This window comes from Schistocerca gregaria, chromosome X (genome assembly GCF_023897955.1).
Source record: "Schistocerca gregaria isolate iqSchGreg1 chromosome X, iqSchGreg1.2, whole genome shotgun sequence".
NCBI classification, from domain to species: domain Eukaryota; kingdom Metazoa; phylum Arthropoda; class Insecta; order Orthoptera; family Acrididae; genus Schistocerca; species Schistocerca gregaria.
In genome coordinates this window covers 416747972-416754066 of record NC_064931.1, presented here as the reverse complement: position 1 = coordinate 416754066, position 6095 = coordinate 416747972, and positions in this window count along the sequence as shown.

The window sequence follows — 6095 nt, the reverse complement described above, 5'->3', positions numbered from 1 at the left end:
AGCCTACATTCTGGCGGCCAGTAAATTAATATCATAACTCTCCTTCTCCTGATGGCCAAATAATGCTAAGAAATTGTTATGCCGCTGGAGTTGTACATAATCGCAGAGAAAGTGAAAAAATAGTAGCCCCAGCAACGACATCAAATGATAACAATCTTTAAAATTAAAGTTTACAATGAAAGGACTCGTCATTAATCCGGACTTGGACATTTAATCCAGTTCATAAATTTTCCTGGTATCTACTGGAATTCTGACGTAACCCCTCTCTTTTTCCTTGGTATTGTGTGTATTTGTTTAGTATGGTTGCCTGTGATGAATCGTTGTGTTTTGTAATGATGTGTTTGCATTGTTTAGAGTGATTACAGAACATGAGAGGCAAGGCGAAAATTATTTCGGCCAACCTACTCTTCTCAAAAAGCAACAAGAGCTTCGACAAAATATTCACTAGCTATAGTGCAAAATGTCCGGACCCGGTCACTACACCTACTCCTCTTGCCGGACAAATTCTGCTCATGATAATTACTACACAATTGTAACAGGTTGTCTCTCAATTGAGAGCGAATTCATTAGCGTGTATTAGCAACCTTGATTACTGAAAGGAGTGCGTCGAAATATAAAGTTATTTACAGTTAAGCATTAGGCTGAGTACTGGTAAAATGAAGGAAACATTTTTCGACTGCATTCACCTAATAGTCTGTGCAGTTGAACACAAATGAGTATGAGATGGACATTTCCCAACCAGACGTACACTGTGATGTAAGCAACAAGCTGCGACGGTTTAGCTTTGCTGCCCAGGCCGTTTTATTGTCAGGGCCTGCTGCCGCGTTTCCAACGCGGAAAACAGCTCGGCCATTGAGGCAGGTCTGCCTAGGGGTTTCATATCGATTGCTCTCAGCGGAAGCGATCAGCTGTTGTGTTCCAGTTTTCCTGCGACGGCGATTTCGCAAGTGTTCTGAATCATTTATTGACTAATATCGCCTTGGTCCTGAGAAAAATTGATTGTGCCTTAATTTCAAGAACCACTGTGAAAGGTAAGCTGCGTTGACATCAATTTATGCATTGTTTGCAGCTTATCTTCCAGGACATTTCTGAACAGCTGAGTGACTGAATTATTGGGCTTCACGGAGAGGAAAGCTTCTGTTTACTATTCCTGAACTCTTTTTGAAGATATGTACTTTATCACGAATACAACACAGAAGAATGCAAAGCAGTGGCGAAGCGTGACATTTGTTGTATAATAGGCTGAGAATTACGAATTTCGAAAAAAGAAAAAAACCTTAAAACAAAAATTGTAAAACAGAAACACTGCAAAAGTAACTTTCTTACATATTTGTATTTGGACTGAAACTACTACAGAAATTCTTATGAATAAATGCATAAAAATATCAAACAGTTACACATTAATAAAAATATAACACGTAGTAACTCACCGTTACAACTTTTTGTAAATTAGTTCCATCCTTCAGTCCTTTTTCTGAGAGTAAACGTCGATAACACGAGGTACGAACCCCTGCCGTTTGGTTAAAGATTTCAATGTTCCCTTCTCTATAACCAAAATCGCAAAGTTTGGCAGTCTGTCATTTGTCATTGTATTGCAAAGACAGATTTTAACGCATTTAATGTTCTCTCGCTTATTTCGCAAGACGTAGTGGTGGCTGGATTTGCAGGAACCAACCACAGTAATTTCATATATTCAGAACACAAGTTTTTTAATACATTGTTTATAACAGATTTAAGGAGACTCTGAGGCTATAGACGTTTATTCTCACTGCTGTAAATAAACGTAAGTTCTCCTTTGAGTTTTTCACTGTAGAAGAAAGGATATATTATGATAAGTTTTTCAAATTCACGTATCGGGAAGTTGTTTGGTCATCTGTAACCTGAGAACTTTTTGTCATTTACAAGTCCGGTAAATCTGTTACACGAAAGTTCTAGGATCTAGTTTCCATGTTTGCTACTACCGTGTCAGTTATTTCAATTCAATCCTGTCTTTTAACAGCCTCAATGCAGTTTTCAATTTCGAGCTTATGTCCATAGTTTTACTTTGCAAGATGTCAAAAAAGATACAGCTGCAGTAGAAATTGATTGTCCAGTATACTATTTATTCCAACTGCTTGACATAAAGAATTATCATACCAACTTTCATTGTTTATTACATTATTAAATGCCGCTCTCAGGGTTGTATAGTGAAGAATAGTGAAGAATAATAGTTTGTACAGCGCTTGAATGAAAATTCCACCTTGTTTCACAAGTACTTGATAGTTTAAATCCCGTTTCCCTCAGAAGTTCACTTCTTTTACTGGAACGGCTAAAATGCGTGAAATCCTGATAGATGTGCCACAAAAATGTTTACTTACTAATTTTTTTACAAGCATAGAGGCGGACCACGTTCAACTGATGTACGTAGCATTGGGTGTAGAGAGCATGAGGATACGCTTGTTTCTCAATAGAATGGACATCACAACTTTTCCCTGCCATTGCACTGCAGCTGTCGTATGTTTGCGATACTAATTGGTTTTTATCAATATTCCAACTGCTTAGCACTTGCAACAAAACGGTGACTATGCCTTGTGCACTCCGGTCTTTGGATACTTCATAAAGCCCTACGAATCTCTTTGATTCGTTATTTGTAAAACGAAAAATTACACTTATTAGACTCCTAGTTGCAACGTCAGTTGTTTCTTCGGCTTGTACTGATATAAATAGAATATTTTTAATTTCATTTGAAATTTGTTCTTCAACAATATCCGTAATACAAGCTTTTAATTTTAATGCATGTCAGAGGAAGTGCCTTTAAATGCTAGACGATCTTTCACGTAAAGTTGTTCTTCTGCCAAGAAATCCAGAAGTTCTAATTAATTTCCTTTATTTACTGACACCTCAGATACGTCATGACCTTGCTGTGCTAAAAAGCAGGTAGTCGAAATAAGTTTCTTCATAATACTTCTGATTCGATCAACCTTCTCGTTATGTTTCATAGCCTCCAGGCGTGTTGCTTCGAAAGAGTATCGTCAATTCTTACTGTACCTAACTGATTGTATTTAACAACTGCTGTGATATGTGAAATGGGACATTCATGCTTTTTAGTTTTGGAAATGAACTTTTGAAGACTGTCTTCGCCTACTCCCCATTTAACGCCATTCAAATCCGTCGCTACCCACTTCAAATTGTACACAGTAATAACAAAAAAAAAAAAAAAAAAAAAAATAGTTCCTCATAACGCTTCCACTTAACCGCGGTTTTGAATTGTCCCACTGTGTTTGGAAACGTCTTACACGTTTTCCATAAGATTTTTTAATAGACGCACTTGGCGTCGGCTTACGTTCTTTCATCAGGACTTTATCTTTCAAAGAAAAATGAGACAATAACGCAGGGTTTTCTATTGAAAAATTCAGTGGCTCATGTTATGAAATAAACGCGTTCATGGCAGTTTGAGGTGGACAGCAGTACCATGCGTTACAAGATAATGTCTTTGATATCAGACAACTTACAGTTTTCTTCTCGACAACACAATGACAAGACAAATTGACGGTGACACACGTGACAATTTATCACTGCCACTACTTGCTACATTTTGACTACAAAATTCACATTTCAGGTCTCATCACAAGCACGTCTAGTATTTTTGATATGAAAACCTGACGAATAATGAAAATACATAGGATATTTCCTATTGTAAAAACATCCGACGATGTATGCACATTTCGGAACTGTGCGACTGCTACGGTCGCAAGTTCGAATCCTGCCTCGGGCATGGATGTGTGTGATGTCCTTAGGTTAGTTAGGTTTAAGTAGTTCTAAGTTCTAGGGGACTAATGACCACAGCAGTTGAGTCCCATAGTGCTCAGAGCCATTTGAACCATTTTGTATGCACATTTAATTTCCATGAATTATAGATCTCTTCTTGTTCTTTCTGTTTTAAGTAAACATTTTAATGAAGAGTTAATAATTTCAAATTCTGCCGGGCTTGCTAGCGCGCTAAATGATGCGAAGTAGCGTCGTTAGGGAACTGCTGAATGGTTTGTCATTCCAGTTAGGCGTGTATCCGCCTGCTGGCGAGAAGTAGAAACAAATTAAATGCCAGGTTTTAAGAACCGTATCGAAGCTGTAAAAAACCTAGTCTACCACGTGAAAGAAACGGGTTTATTGCGCATGAGCGTAAGAGGCACGGAATTCCGAGTTGCCGTTGGTTGCACACTAGTGGAGTGATGCATTATACTGGCGGGTGCATATACGAAGTTCAGATGTGAAAATTTTGAAAACATTTACGAGGGTGCATGATCAGATCGGTTTAAATTCAGTTTGAACGAATTATTTTGGAATTTTTTGGGTAGGCTCAGCCTTAGAGCCTTAATGGATGCGCCGCACGAAAACTACAGATACAGCGCAGAAGCATATGAAATTAGCAATACCCGGAAGGAACGACATAATTCATTCTGTTATACCATTGCGTATTGATTCTATGGTAGAAATGATGGAGATCGTATGGTTAGCTGCTCTTCCAGAAACGGCGGTAACTATGTCACGCGATTATGACAAGCAATACGGCCACCTGTGGAGATGATGTCTCTGTTTATGACTTTGCCCCGCTCCGCTGGACTCTGCCGAATCCTTCGTGTTGCCCTGCCGTGCTGCCACAGAAATTTTGACTCTGTCAGTAGTGGTGATGGGAAAAACTTTCTTTACAGGGAACTGACCAGAACCGCTTACTAACTTGAATTTACTAGATATTTTTTATGACTCACCACTCACACATTCACTTACTGAAATCAATGAAAGGAGAGTATCTTGCCATCTTAATTCAACGTCACTGTACGAGTATTTTTCCCTTATTTTAACCTGTTTTGGAAGACTATAGAAAGAGGAGTGATAATTTTCCATTATGTCCCTTGCAGTTTTAAGATATCCGAAACGTCTATACTCCATCTCCAACAAAGACTTAAAAATATCCCATCAAAGTCTTGAATATTTTCATCATGTTGGAAAATTATAAATATGAAACTCATTATTTTTCACAATTTCATTGACGACAAGATGTAGTATGAAACTATAACTACAGTATTACTAAAATTAATTTTCTACTTCCTGAAATTATCTGTAATTGTCGTTTAAAGTTAAAATGAAAATATTTTTTTTATCTAGTGCGACAGTTGCTGTATGTCCCAAGTTGCGGCTTCCTTTGAGCTGAGTGCTGCTATCATCGAACTTATCCCATATTGCAGACTACCGACATAATGTTGTAGTCATTTGTTGGAGACTCGTCTTTTTTTTTAATTCCCTCGAATTTCAGCAAATTTGTGCAAGGCAAATCAACTCTTTTTGAAAAACGTAACTACTGTGTTGTCCTCATCAACGGTTAACTGTACTAACTTCCGAACTGCGCGTTGCAAAACGAGATCTAAAGAATATGCAAAGCATGCGACACATGGAAGGTTCAAAACTATGGCAGTTGATTTAAACTTGATAGTATATTTGGTTAGAACAGCATTTATCTAATTCGAAATATTTTCTGCAATCTGTCTTTTTTCAGACTGGAAGCACCTTAGAAAGTGTGACTTTAAACTGAGTCTTCTCATCTAAAAATTCTGCAGCTAGTGCATAGACATGAATGTTATTCACAGTCCCCCCTCCCCTCCCCCCCAATCGTTGCCTTTTCAGTGCTCAACTGATTTCGCGTTTTGTCAAATAACTGTACATAAGGCAATTTGACATTTTCGAACTGATAAACTACAATTTGAGGAAAGAAAATTTATGAATTTTTAAAAATGTTTTGTATCTAATGTGATCATTTTGTTTAATTTGATCGACTTCGTAACTATAGCTGATTTACTAATTGGTTACTGTAAACGAAACGGGTTTGGGGGTGAGGGTATTGAAAATGAAAGTAAATCACGAAGTAAGTCAGGAACCAAATGGCAATGCAGGCTGGATACAGACTGAGACTCACTTTCATTTCCTGGGAGGAAAACTTGTTCTGCATTGGTAGCAGACATCGGTGAGAACGATTCACAAGAAACGATTTCTCTAATTTCTGCAGAAGAATCGTCATTGACTGATTTCTATTGGCGTCCTGATCCACAGTATTCCAGAGGTAT